This window comes from Nothobranchius furzeri, chromosome 11 (assembly GCF_043380555.1).
Source record: "Nothobranchius furzeri strain GRZ-AD chromosome 11, NfurGRZ-RIMD1, whole genome shotgun sequence".
Classification (NCBI taxonomy): Eukaryota; Metazoa; Chordata; class Actinopteri; order Cyprinodontiformes; family Nothobranchiidae; genus Nothobranchius; species Nothobranchius furzeri.
The window spans coordinates 41,564,123-41,579,140 of record NC_091751.1 but is presented as its reverse complement, the minus strand read 5'-3'; the positions used below and the strand labels follow the sequence as shown (position 1 = coordinate 41,579,140).

The following is a 15,018-nucleotide window of genomic DNA, read 5'->3' as shown; positions in this document are numbered from 1 at the left end:
TTATATTTTACCTTTTTTATGATTATGTGGCACACTTGACTTCCATAACTAACGCATCGGCATCTGCCCTTTTTTACGGCTTTTTCTTTTACATTGTCGCTACGTCTGTCACGTTAGCTGTGTTTTTACCATCATTTCTACATCCATCACGTCCCAGAGAAGGTTAAACCAACATCAAACCCAACGTTTGGAGCTTGTAAACTCCACACACTTCTCGTGCAGCACCAGCTGTCTGATGCTGCAGCAGCGTCAATCGTCCCAGCTGGATGAGTGAATTTCTTCATCAGAGTCAATATTCTGCTTCATAATCAGAGTCAGTCATCACCAGACAAAGTGATCAGTCAACAAAGACCAGACCTGCCGGCAATTATACGTTTTATCTAATATTTGCGCTATCCATGCTGCGCACATCTCCTCCTCTCCCCGACTGGGAGCCTCTCGGAGGGAGACGTTTTTCAAACTCTAAAATCTCCCAAACTTTGCTCAGCCTGAAGGTTACACATCTCCACTATCTTCTGGTGTAAAGTAGTAACTTCATGAGGGATCATATTTGTAGATGAGACTTGTTAAAGTCAGCAGTGAGGCTTTGGTGCTTTTAACGAGTAAGTCCCAACACTGACAACAATGTACTGAATCTATAACCAACACGCATAAACAGACAGATCGGTCCCGCCTACTTACACTGTTGGTCTTTTTTAAATATGCAGAAATCATTGCTTGCCTTTTTCGCTTCATCCTGCATCCTAGCAGCAACCACTTTGGCACCTCTGGAGTCGGTGTTTGTTTACATCATGCTGCATTCAGTGTAATTGGAAAAAGGAGCTTCAAGCGCTTAACCTCCAATTTTGTTTTCTTTCTGGCCTTAGTTGGAGGGGACGGATCGGGGTCAATCTGAATCTGGGGGGGACAGATCCCCCCCGTCCCCCACCCTATCTGCGCGCCTGGTGTGCAGCACTGAGTCCCTCCTCCCTGCCCCCACCCTGCATGCAGCGGCCAAATCTAAACAAACACGTCTGCCGAACTTTTACTCCGTAATGTTAACTTTAACTCCTGCAGTGTAGAGGAAACTTATTAAAATACGTCAACACGGTGGATTTAATAGAAGCTTTAAAGAACAAACTCTGGACGGTGTGAGGTGAGTTTGTCTCACTGCAGAAATAAAAACACACACGGAGCATCAGCAGTCAGACACGTGAGCGTCAGAAGGCTGAACAATAACCTGTAGAATAATTAAAGTCATCATGCTAGAGAAGCTTATCTGTTGTGGACCACACCAGCTTCTGTCACAATAAATAATAATAATAATAATAATAATAATAATAATAATAATAAATCACACACAAAGCTGTAAATATTTTAATTTCCTTTCTGAACTATTTCTGTTGAGCATTTTAATGTTTAAAATCTGTTAGATTGTTACTGACAGCAGCTACATTTAAGTTTCACTTTCTGTTCTGACTGAATGCTGCTGCAGCATGGAGGTGTAGTTCTCAGTCATCCTGGACATGATCATCCTGAGAGTTTTAGCTGAAAACAGCTGGACGTTTCTGGATATGTTGGAGACATTTAGCCTCTTATCCCAGAGGCTTCTTCCAGACTTTGGTTGTGGTCAGAAACAAACACTTGTGCTGCAAGTCTTTTATTTTTTTCTCCAAAACATGTTTTTGTCTGAAGGTGATGTTATTGTTCACAGAATTAAAATTTAGGTTGAAGTTAAGATTATTTCATCAAGTAGGACCTGTGGTTAGCTGACTCATGTAAAGCATGTCATGTCTTGAAAGAATTGGAATCGGGAATCGATAGGAACCGGAATCGAAACGGGGAATTGGAATCGTTCAAAATCAAGCGATGCCCAACCCTACATCAGAGTAACATTTCAGCAATTCAGCAAATGAATCTGTAACCCCCCCCCCCCTTCTATTGTTTAATCTTTTACAGTTCACTCATTCTTCCAACACATTTGCAGTATCCTTGAGTATGAATGAATGTCTAGTGAGTCAAACTCTGTGGGGAACACAGCTCTCGCGCTCCTGTTTCTAGAAGTAGAAGTGACCACAGACATCGTGTACGTAGAGACCCCATGGACTGGTGCTGCCTATTGGAGCTAGAGTAGCATTGGGCTGCCATCTTGAATGGCTTCTCATTTGCCCCCAGTGCATTTATTTCTACTGAAGAATGTGTTTCCCAACTAAAAACACATTTAATTATGTTTTTTTCACAAACCAGACATTGTGGTAAGGTATGACAGTTAAAATATGAATATAAAATAAACTAAATTGTAAAATCCCAACAAGTTGGCTAGAAAGGTCAATAGCAATTCCATGTGATCTGTTTTCAATAGTGCGCCAGTTGTTGCAACCGTAAGCTGCACAAAAATAAGCATAGTTGCACAACTTGCATGGACTCCAGTTGGGTTTGGAGATTGAAGAACCCACTCAATATGATGACAACGCTATTATGCTCTCCAGCGCCCAATGGGTCATCTATGTATTCATGTCTATGTCTATCTGGATGCTAAACCAACGACAGCCTTCCCGCTTTGAGCCGAGATGGGTGGGTCCACAAATGCTGATTTTACAATAGGGCTGCAACTAACGACTATTTTAATAGTCGACTAGTCACCGACTATTGAAACGATTAGTAGACTAATCGGATAATTATTAAATTTTTCTTAAATTTAGCATGAGTTTGCTTTAATTATGTGAAAAATGATTAAAAAAACACAAGAAAGATGGGTACTTCAATGGAGAATGCATATTTTATTGAACTTTGCTGCTGATAGGCCAATTCATACTAAAGGCAAAAAAAATGCCCTGTCTAACACCAATTATACTGACTGAGCACTGTGCCGAGACATAAATGCATAAATAAAATTAAAATACTTTTGTCAGGCACAGTCAGGCATAACATTAAATCTCTCTTTATTGAAAGTGAAAATACATTTTAAAAAATGTACAATGTACATCCTAAACAAAACGTATTGGCTTTCGTGTTATTTAAATCTTACCGAGGTGAGTCAGACTCTGGTTCACTCAACTGTCCGATGTGCTTTTTCTTTAAGTATTCATGCATCACCGAGGTGCTGCCGTGATACGCAAGGATGACTTTGCAAATAATGCAGGTAATCTTTTTATTCGCTGAATCCAGGCTAAAATGCTCCCAAACTTTTGATGTTTTGGTACGCATAGCTGCTGTGTTGGATACCGCCATTTCTGTTAGTTGCCGCTCAGCAGAGAAACTATCACGCATGTGTGGCTCTCTGCAGAGATTGTAATGAAGTGAGATGCCTCACTTGGTCGGAAAAAACACATCTGGAGACAGTGTCGACAATGCAATTCATCGTCAACAATGCCGACAAATCGTTGCAGCCTTATGGGCTCGACACACGGGAGGCGACAAACGACCGCGATCAGCGAAATTTGTCGCTGTCGCTTTTATTACCTGTCACACGGGAGGCGATCTGCGGTAGCGGCCAGCGGCAAAGCCGTCTACGCGTTCTGTTCCATGGCGAAATCGAAACTTCCGTTGTTTTGTTTGGCTGTGTCAGGTTGGAGGGAATTAAGGTTATTTAAGCGGTTCAGAGTTAATTAAGTGGTAGATATGATGTTTCACAAAGTGCTGCTAGAGTTATGGAAAATCTTACTTCTGATTTTACTATATAAACCATAATAATAATCAACTTCTCCTTCATGTTTGCTCGGAGATGTGTGGAGCATCCTGTCCGCTCATTGGTCAGTGAATGAAACCTCCGCTGATTGGTCCTCGCTCGAGCGACAGCGATGAAAAGTTGAAAATGTTTCAACTTTCTGGGATCGCGTCGCTGGGTCGTCCGTGCACGACACGTGCACGAGTGCAAACTTTCACATGCACGTTTTTCGCGTTTCGCTTGGTAGGAGAGAGACCCGCGATTATCGCTTTGTCGCGCATGTCTCATTGAAAATGAATGGAGGAGAGGCGATGTCGCCTCCCGTGTGTCGAGCCCATTATTTTACAATATGACATGCAATTGAGTGGCTTTTCTAATCCAAGCATTTCTTTGTCTATTTTCTATCAGAAGCTAATTCAGGAAATAGTGGTAAAAGACTATTTTCATTCTCAGCCTGCATGTTAAACTCAGTGGTTGACCGTATTTTAACTCATTCACTGCCATTGACGAGAAAAGTCATCATTTTAAATCCAACCTCTCACTGCATTGCATGTTTTTACTGTGTGGGTGTCGGAACAAGCCCCCGCACCGTGTGAACAAACATCCCAGTTATAAAGCCGATCTTCATCCACGTACGTCACACGTCACGTGACCAGAAAGCATAAAATCCATGTGTTAGGAGATTGTTTTGGGCCGCTGCTGTAAAAAAAGTGAGGCGCAAATCGGAAAAGCTTCTGCCGATCACAATTCAACAACAGATTATGAACGAACGGATAATGCTCGAAACGCTCAGATTCTTCCTGATGTAAGAGGTGAGTCTACTCTTTGTTTTGGTGTTGGCATCATCCTAGCGCGCAACGTTCTGTGACTCTTAAAAAACAGTAAAAACGGTGAAAAACGCTGGCAGCGAAGGGCTTTTCTGATTAGGAAACGGCTGGCAGTGTATGAGTTAAAAACACATAAACAACGGTTTCTCAGTGAACTAGCCCTTTACATTTATCAAGGAAACCTTTTTAATTACATAAATCATATTACTAAGGTACTAAAATTTGTTATTTACTTTCAATAATTACACCAAACTACTTACCTTCTCAGTGGCCTAGTGGTATGAGTGTCCAGACTGGGGGATCGGGGTTCAAATCCATGGTTTAGTAATACCAAAGACTTTGAATATGGGACCCGATGCCTCCCCACTTGACACAGCTTTAAGGGGTTGTATTGGGGGTTAAACCACTAATTAGTTCCCAAGTGCTGCTCACCACTCCCCACAGGGTTGGGTCAAATGCGGACATGTAATTTCACCAGATGATGACTAATGCGACTTCTCTTGTATTTGAGATCATTTTAGAAATGTGATTCAGATTTCATCATTAAACAGCACAATAAGACACAAGAGAGCAAAAAGTGTCAGTCAGATCCGGCTGCTCAATGATGACTGAAGGAATGAGGGAAGAATAAACAAATGCATGTTTTAATTTTGCTGTTTAGCTTTAAGTTTATCTTTCATTGATTGTTTGTAGCCAATGGTGTCATCTGAATACAAATTATAGGCATATTTTCCCATATTTGACAAATAAAATGTAATGATTTCTAATTAAAATTTTTGAACTTTAAGAATAATCACACGATTTTCATGCACTCTGTTCATCCTCGTCTCAGTTTGCACAGATACTTCTTGGTCTCGGATGTTATTTTATTTTAATGGTAAATGAATATTAGTATTCCTGAGCTGCAGAGCAGGATCTGTGTAGTACCTCCTGTTCTTTTAGTCAGGTCAGCTGGTGCTTCACATGGACAGACACACACCCTCCTACACAGACAGACACACACCCTCCCACTCACCTCTGATACAATCTAGTGAGAGTATTTCATCAGAGTAAGCCTCCTTCCTCTCTGAGGAGGAGGGTGGTTTTCTATCAAGCATGTATCTCCTCCTTAATCTCTTTTTCACTCCTCTGTTTTGGTTTTTAAAAAAATGACCTCTTGAGCGGAGCTCCATGCATATTCGGGCTGTTGTTCCACAAGTACCATCCAGCAGCTGCTTGAACAATCACAAAATCATTTTGTGCTTTGGTAAAATTGATCTGAGCCCTGACAACATCTCCTCTTCCCCTTCATCATAATGTGATCCTCCTCTCCTGGCAGGATGGTGCCTGATGCAGATGAGTTTGTTATTAATTGATTCCTTCATATAGCAATGAGCTGCGAGACAAGATGTTGCCTGTGGGCGGCTCTCTGTAAAGGAACAACACGCCATGTCTTCCTGTGTCTCTGAAGAAGCTGCAAAGCCCCTGGGAACAATCTGTGACAAAATCCCGAGCAGAGCCGCGGGGGCTAAAACGGATTTTTGTTTAGCAACATTTTTCCTTTGCACAGACCACAGAGCTGAACAATTTATTGTAAAGACAGAAACGAAGGATGCAGCTGTGTGAGCTCGCCGAGGCGTTCCTTAATTCTGACGGGAGACGACGTGAAACATTGTGCATGACCTCCAGAACCTGCATTATGAAAAGAAAATGTGATATTTTTTTCTTAGGCCTGGTTTTGTTTACTTTCATATGCAGAGCTATTAATAAAGCAGGGAAAGATGTTGTCAGCCCGCGGAGAAAAGCCTTCTGTTGATGCGGAGAAGCTCTGTCTTTTGTTTGAATGGTGTCAGGAGAGACAAAGCTGGTGATTCTTTTTGTTTTGCTTTGTTTCCTTTGACTCGTTAAAATAAAACACCTGCGCATGTTTTGGGAATGTGTGATGTGTGGATGCACCAGGTTAGTGAGGTGGTTTGAAGTGCTGAGTTGATCTGTAGAGCGTTTCTAACATGCAGGGTTGTAAGACAGAAAGAGGTGAAAAGTCTGACGTGTTGCTCTACATTAGATCAGATCCCATGTCTGCTGTTTTCTGTCTCGTAGCAACAGGAGACTGAAAACTGAAGCTCTCTTTTTTCACCTGCAGCAGTATGAATCCTTGGCTTTTATTTTAACATGCTCCTCTACTCAGCACATGAAATAACCATGCAGCGGGCAGACAACAATACCTCCAGATTCATTTTGGACTTTGGGAATTTCTCGGTCTTAGTTGAAGGTTTGTCTTTATTTTAAACTCTTGATTTCAGACAGTTTGTGTTTATGACTTTTCACAGACTGGTCATTTTGGAATTAGCTGCTCCCATTGGGTCATTATATATAACAAATGTTTGGGGGGGTGAAATGATAATTAGGTACACCAAGTATTGGTTGTCTTGCTTTGAATGTTACCTGCTGAGAATTTCATCCCCACCACATGGGAATATTTCTGGTTATGTGCTCCTTTTCTTCTGCTCCCATTCCTGTAGCTCTATTGTTTCCAGTAGCAACGTTCACAGTGTCGGAAACCTATAGCTAAAGTAGAAAGTCTGCCATGTTTACTGGGCTAACAAAAGTCATTACCAATGCGTGACCTCCACCCATCCAATTTCTTCTGTTTATCAAAGGTCAGGTAGTGGAGGTAAGAGGCCCAGGAGGAAAACCCAGACCTCCCTTGTCATGGTCTGTGTCTGCGTCTCACCTCATGTGTCTTCTTTTGTCCTCATTCTTCTCCAGGTGCTCCTTTTGTGTCTTCTAGCGCCCTCATGTGTCGTGTCTGCGTCTTCCTCATGTGTCTCCTGCTGTTCCCCATTTGCCCTCTAGGTTTCCCTCCTCACACTTCCCTCTCCCAGGTCCTGTGCTCTCTTGGCCCCCTCTTAGCCACGCCCCAGTAGTTTCTTTCTGTAGTGTTTTCCTTTAGTGTCAGCTTCCCCTTAGAATATTAGTTATGGTTCATGCCTTCTGGTATTTTGTTTTTCTCTTAGGTAATTTTCCTTTGTTACAGCCTTTCATTATTTAGTGTGTTTTTTTTTCCCATCAGTGTTTTCTTCCTCCTCCCTGAGTTAGTAATTGTGTTCACCTGGTCCCTCTCCCCACACACCTGCAATTCATCTCCCTCTCATCTTCCCAGTCTATATAAGCCCTGTCTTGTGTCTGTGTGGTTGTCAGTCCATTGTATTGTTGTCAGCGTTGTTAATCGTGCTCTGTGTGAGCTTTATGTCTCCAGGATTTTGGTGCTCTAAGTGAGCTTTAGGTGTCCTGTGTTCCAGGACTTTTGGATTTTTGACTTTGTGCTCTAAGTGAGCTTTGGGTGTCCTGTGCTCCAGGACTTTTGGACTTTGGCTCGCTGCCTTGGATTAATTTTTGTTCTTTCATCCTGCAAATAAAAGGATTTTTACTTTGAATCAACTTCTGCCTCTTGTCGTCTGGGTAATCTGCATATTTGGGTCCTAAACATCCCCTCAACGTGACATCCCTCTCCCCAGTGACTCTGTCCAGCTCTTCCCAATGAGATCCAAGGCCAGAGAGGATATATAATCGTTCCAGTAATTTCTGTCTTTCTCAGGGCCACATACATGCCTGGAAAACTTCCAGAAGATAGGGACCAGAACCATCTCAGTTGAGTATTTTTGATGTGAGTGAACACCAGATATACTTTGAGCTCTAACTGGATGATGGATCTAATTTCTAAGGCTGAGAGCCAGCCACTCTACAAGCTCATGATCCAAAAGAAAAGGTTGAAATTTAAGAGGCTCAGCTCTTTCCATCACTCATTCTTCCATCACTCAAAAACAAGAAGAAGAAGAAGAAGAAGAAGAAAATATCATTTCTATAGCGCCTCTCAAGATAAAAATCACGAGGCGCTTCACAAAAACAAAAAATATAAAAAATGTAAAAATATAAAAAAGCATTTAGAAAATGTTTAAAAATATATTTAAAATGAGCAAAAATAAGAAATTGCGATTTAAAAGAAAAAATGTTAAGAAAGAGAGAGAGTGAATAGGAAAGAGGGAAATCAGTGGATCCTGAGGAAGGTGGAATAGGTGGGAAGAGCAGAATAAAGAGAGAGAGGTGATGAAGGTCATACAAAAGCCAGCTTGAACAAGTGAGTCTTCAGCTGCTTTTTAAAGGAGACCACTGAGTCCACTGATCTCAGGCTCAGGGGGAGAGAGTTCCAGAGTCTGGGGACCACAGCAGCAAATGATCTGTCACCTTTGGTCTTTAGCCTGGTGCGTTGCACAACCAGAGGCTTTGATCACTGGACCTCAGGGACCTGCTGGGGGTGTAGGGACTAAGAAGATCACCAACGTAAGATGGTGCTTGTCCATGTAAGGCCCTATAGACCAGAACCAGGATCTTGAAATGAACCCTGAAGTTGACTGGCAACCAGTGAAGCTGGAGGAGAAGCGGGGTGATGTGGGTGTGTTTGGAGGACTTGGTCAGAAGCCGAGCACAGGCATTCTGAACCACCTGTAGACAGTTCAGGGAGGCTCTGCTCAGACACGTGAAAAGAGAGTTACAGTAGTCTAAGCGTGAGGAGATGAAGGTGTGGATCACTGTCTCAAGTTCGGAGCAGGACAGAATGGGACTTAGCTTAGCAACGTTCCTGAGATGGAAGAAGGAAGAGCGAACAAGAGAACTGACATGAGAATCCAGGGTGAGAGCTGGGTCAAAGGTCATGCCAAGATTCCTGATGGAAGGTTTGGTGTGGGAAGCAAGCTGACCAAGAGAGTCTCTGACTTTGGGAACCAGCTTGTCTGGGGCACAGATGAGGATCTCAGTCTTATCTTCATTCAGCTGAAGAAAGCTCCCAGCCATCCAGGTTTTGATAGTCTAAGCAGGTGTGTAACAGCTGCAGCTTAGACATCTCATGGGGCTTAAAGGAGATGTACAGTTGGATGTCATCTGCATAAAGATGGTAGGAGATTCCTTTGAAGGAGCTCAGGATGTGCTGAAGAGGAAGCAGATAGAGGAGGAAGAGTAGAGGCCCCAGCACAGAACCTTGTGGGACACCATGGGTAAGAGAGGTGGTGGAGGACCTAAACTTGGAGACAGCCACAGAAAAGGAGCGCTCAGAGAGATAAGAGGAGAACCACTCCAGAGCAGATCCTGATAGGCCTACCCAGTCTCTCAGCCTCTCCAGTAGCAGGTGATGGTCAACAGTGTCAAAGGCTGCAGTCAGGTCCAGCAGGACCAGAACAGAACAGTCCCCTGCATCACTGTGAGTCAGAAGGTCATTAGAGACCCTAAGAAGAGCTGTTTCAGTAGAATGAGCTCTACGAAAACCTGACTGGAAGCAATCATAGATGTTATGTTCATCAAGAGCAGCTGTGAGTTGTTTAGCCACAACCTTTTCCAAGATCTTGGAGATGAACAGAAGTTTAGAGATGGGTCTGAAGCTGCTATGGAGAGAGGGGTCGAGACTCAGTTTTTTAAGAAGTGGGTGGATTACAGCATTCTTAAAGTAAGCAGGGACCTGACCAGAAACCAGAGAAGCATTAATTATAGAGAGCACGCTGGGACCGATGGACTGAAAAGCACTTTTAAACAAAGATGAGGGTAAGATGTCAAGGGGCCATGCAGAGGTCTTCATAGAGTTAACTAGTTTGGTTAACTCAGGCAAAGAAACAGGAGCAAAGCTATCTAGGATGATGGGCCTGGTTGGAGTTGGGAGAGGCAGCGATAAGGCTGAAGGAGAGATGCTAGATCTAACCTTATTGACTTTGTCCACAAAGAAAGACAGAAAGTTCTCACAGTCTGCAACAGAGTGGATGGAGGCTGTAGGAGAGGCAGGAGAGACGATGCTGCTGATGGTGTTAAACAGCACCTTGGGGTTCCCTTTGCTCTGGGACACCAAGTTGGAGAAATAGGAAACCCTAGCGTCTCTGACTGCAGAGTTAAAGGATGTCAGAAGATCCTTTAGGTGCAGCAGATGGACGTGGAAATGGGTTTTCTTCCACAAACGCTCAATTTTTCTGCATTGGCGCTTCAGGCTGCGAAGGCTGTCATTAAACCAGGGAGTAGGGTTCACTGCAGGAACTGATCTGGTTCTGACAGGACAGATGTTGTCCAGAATGGAGAGGCAGTGCTCGTTAAACTGAGAAGTTAAGGAATCTGTTTTGTTATCAGAAGAACAGGGTGGATCAAAAGCAGCAGAAAAATTGCTAGCTGCGCTCTCATTAAGAAAACGAGAACTAACCATAGGGCGAGCAGGAGGTGGGGACGCAGAAACTGACAAGTTAAAGAAAATGCAATGGTGATCTGAAATATGAATGTCCTCAGGACAAACACTATCAGCATTTAGACCCAGGTTAAAACAAGGTCTAGAGTGTGCCCCCTGGTGTGTGTGGGGCCAGAAACATGCTGGGTAAAGCCAAAGGTGTCCATGAGGCTGGAGAAATTCATGGCAAAGAGATCAGAGGGATCATCAACGTGGATGTTAAAGTCACCAACAATCACTAGTCTGGACAGCTTCACAGTGGAGGATAGAAAGTCACTAAACTCCTGAAGGAAAGAATTGTTTGGACCAGGTGGACGATAAACCACAGCACAGTAGAACGGGTTCTTACGCCCGACTTTAATCAGCTGCAGTTCAAAGGAAGACTCCTCTGTTGGAGATAGTGACTTGTTTCTTTGCTGTTGTCACTCTAACCGACAGTTCAGAGTTCAACAGACGACGAGGAAAACAAACAAGTTGGATCCCAAATAAAAGTTGGGCAGTTTGTTACTGTTGTGGTGGAGAAGAAGGACAAGCAAAGAAACAACAGTAGACTGTATACTGAGGAGATTTTGTGTTCCACAGGGGTGGATGAAAAGTGACAAAAGTAGGGCTGCAGCTATATTCCTCCTCTGTTCATTAATGAAATTCTCTATTTGATGACATTTCAAGAGAAAAAAACAAGACTGTCGCCTGCTGCTAAAAATATGAAAATAAAACTACATTATAAAAGGCTAAATAATATGTATTAAATTGGTGTTGTCTAATTCCCTCTTTTCCATCTGGTAATAAATATTTCATGGAAGATTTTGATCTAGATTTCTTTAACATTTTTGTTCTGTACTAATATCACTCATCCTTGTCAAAATAACAAATCTAAATATATTCCAGTCTGAGTGGTAACAATCTGCAGACAGATTTCTGAGTATCTCCTCCTTTGGTATACAGATCCTCACTGAGCCAAGTACTGTGAACAAATAGTTTCTCCATGATATTATCCAGCAAGGTCCCGTTTTTGTCAAAACAAGGGTGAGGTAATGAAAAAATAGAAATATTTCATTAAATTAACATTTAAATTATTTATATGCATCATTCAAATAAAAAAACATGTTTTGAAATATATAAAGTGCACCAAACTTGACTCAGTCCATTCAACAATTCTAAATGGACAATTATGTAACTCATCAATTAATTATTTGAAAGGATAATTTGTCAATTAAATGCTGAAAAAAATAAACAATACATTAATGAGGCAAGAACTTTTTAAACTTGAACATACCTACACCCACAAGTCTATTTTTACCTGGAGTCTCCTCTCAAGAGTGGCTGAAGGAATATTACAACTTTGACAGAATACAAATTCTCTCTCTCTCTCTCTCTCTGGAAGCCCCACTCTAAGGGCCATTGCAGTGTAATAGTGACTCATACATTGTACAACCACAGTCATAAAGTTTTCAATCAGTAGTTTTATTTCAGTATGTATTTTCCAGTATCACAAAAAATATAATTTTATATGGTTAAAACCATCTAGCTCATGTGCACTTTTTAAAACACTGCCCAGCAAACATTCGGACGTTTAATGACAGTTGAACGGTCACAACTGTAAAATAATATCACAGGAATTAGGAAAAAATAACATGACATCTACTCTAATGTCCTTGCCTGGACTCGAACCTGGATCCTCCGGGGGGAGAGTCACCCGCTCTCCCAGCTGAGCTATGACAACAACTACTGAATATCAGATTTTTTATATAGATATAGCGCCCATCATTTTGGTCCGACAGGAAGCCAATGGGCCAATGAGGTAGAGGGTAAAGTGCTGGGTAAACTAACCAATCAGAGGACAGAGAAGATCCGCCACAGGCCACGCCTCCAGAGTGCCAAAACCCCTTCACAGCCGAGCGAGCGGAGTCAGAAACCGAGCACGCAGAGAGGCTGCCGAGCGCGCAGAGAGGCTGCCGCACGCGCACGTTTTCCTCTGCCGTGTGCTCGTTGGCAACGCGCGCACGCAGGTTTGTCACTTGTGCACGTGCACATCCTTGTGCTCTCACAGCCACAGTTTGCTCCCTCTCAGTGCACAAATGACCTCTCGCCATGTATATTTTCACTCGCGAGTCCCGTTCACACGTGCAATGTGGACCCAATCCGCGTGCACGGGTTGTGGCACGGGTCTGACGCCATAGCCCTGCGAACACCAAGTTGTCTCTCATGCTGCGTGATTGGAGATCCAGAACCGTCTCCTTTAGAGCTTTGTTGTCCTGGGAGATCCGATTTAATCCTACAGTCAAGGAGGAAACCGATTCCCGCAGAGACGTGTTCTCAGCCGCGAGCCGCTCCACCTGCTCCTGGCTAAACTCCAGAGATGTTCGGAGGTCAGGTGCATCTCGTCCATCTTTATTATTTCTATGACAAAAGCTTTCTAAAAGTAAACAAAACCTACATTCTATAAATCTTTGTTTATAAAGGGTTAGAGTTAGGTCTTTGTGAAGTTACCACAAATGTAGACATCATCATCATCAGCATACAGGTTTTTAACGTCACCTAAAGACAGGATGCACTGACTACTCAACTCAATCATACCAGAGAAATCAATGGTTTTTGTGTTAATCTAGTCCAACAAATCTATCACATGAATCATAGGTGTTTTAGTCCCCTTTAGGGCAAGCTGAGGCCTTATAACGACCCCCACTCTAAAAGCTACAGGAGGAATACCCCCGCGCTCTCTAAGCGGTAGGAGGAGTCCCCGATAATGACTAGAGAGAATGATTTCACAGAATCTTATAAAACCAAACTGTTTCAGTTGATGGGAAACTTTTTACTAATTAGCACAATGATCTGAACACAACTGGAATGTTTATGTTGGCTCATTTTTTAATAATGCTTCAGAAAAGAGTCCTAATCAAAGCCCAGTGTGTCTATGGTTTATTGTTGTAAATGTATTATTTGTTTTGGATGTACTCTGGTAATCTCTAATCCTGTGTTGAGTTATTGGATGTTGGGTGTTCAGTGGGAGGTGATAACATAAACTACTTTAATAGAGAATTGCGCAATAACTTGGTTTATTTCATGTGCCAAAGGAAGGTTGTTTTGTTGCTTTCTGGGTTTAGTCCTTTGATATGCATAGCTTTTTTCCAGGGGATTAGTCATTTGCGCTGCAGTCCTTTAGGGGTTAGAGATATTGAGTTTTTACTCCCTTGAGTATTTCTTTGTTTCTCATTCAATATTCTTTGCTATTTTCAAATTTTCTTTTTCTCCAGGGACCCCTTTCTTCACCATTTTCCGTGCACACTCAATTTTTGCTCCTGTTTATATCTGCGCTATCAACAATGTATCTCTCTGACCCTTTAAACCCTTTTCTACTCCCCCACTCCCACCCCTTTCTATTTTTCCCCACTCTCCACACGAGATAATGACCTTGAATTCGTCCTGAAGCTGGGTGAAGACACAGAGAGCAGCCTTTAGTAAAAAGGTACAAAGAGGCCTTGAATCTCTGGAGTCACATCTCTGACATTTCACACAGCAGATTTTCCAAAACCAAGTACCAATTGACTGAGTAATCCTGGGAGCAATGAGCTTTCTGCCACCAGAGTCACATCATGATTCATTTAAGTAATGATGAGCGGGAGGGAGACAAATGTGGCAGGACGACCAAGACATAATGAAAATATCACCACAGACAAGAATATATTTATTACCCTCAAGTCTCAGAAAAATGTCAGGGCTACAAAGCATGCTGCTGCTGATTTCTTTTCTGTTCTGCTACTCTGTCATCATTTTTCAGCCTCTTCAGTTATGAAGCCTTTGCTTTGACTCGCTGAGCAAGGCCTGTGTCCTCTTGAAAATGTCTAAATAATCAGCTCTAAATTTTGGACAATTACATTTTTAGGACTAGAAGAAAACATGCAGGCTAATTCTTAGGCAGCATAAGAGATTTGTTACAGGGATAACCGTGTTTAATTAGTAAAATCTGGGACATTTAAAGACTGGTTTTCTACATGTATGCTGGCATGTGTAACAGAGATGAAAATGTGAATTTCACCAAAAGTGATGTGCAGTGATTGTTTGTGTTTTGGAGCCGCCTACTGGTGGTTAGGCGCAACTGCATGCAACGGGTCCTTCAGGCGCATTCACGGCCCCTCCCACCAAAGCAGTAATGAAAGCTGGTGGAGGTAGGTGTACTGTGAAGCCGCTCTGCACTTAAAGTGATTTTAACCTTTAATTAATATATCAATAGGACTTGTTACAGATATTTAAGTGTAGTTAGAGCATATTTTGAAAGAGGTTAGCTGTGTTTGCATTAAATTAATAACTTTATA

The 15,018-nt window shown here is 42.4% G+C and overlaps 1 protein-coding gene across 2 annotated transcripts in view; it reads right to left on the bottom strand.

Moving 5' to 3' along the window:
• st6galnac3 (ST6 (alpha-N-acetyl-neuraminyl-2,3-beta-galactosyl-1,3)-N-acetylgalactosaminide alpha-2,6-sialyltransferase 3) overlaps window positions 1-15,018 on the bottom strand; it is a 224,980-nt gene that overhangs the window by 66,625 nt on the left and 143,337 nt on the right. The gene's annotated exons all lie outside the window — the stretch shown is intronic.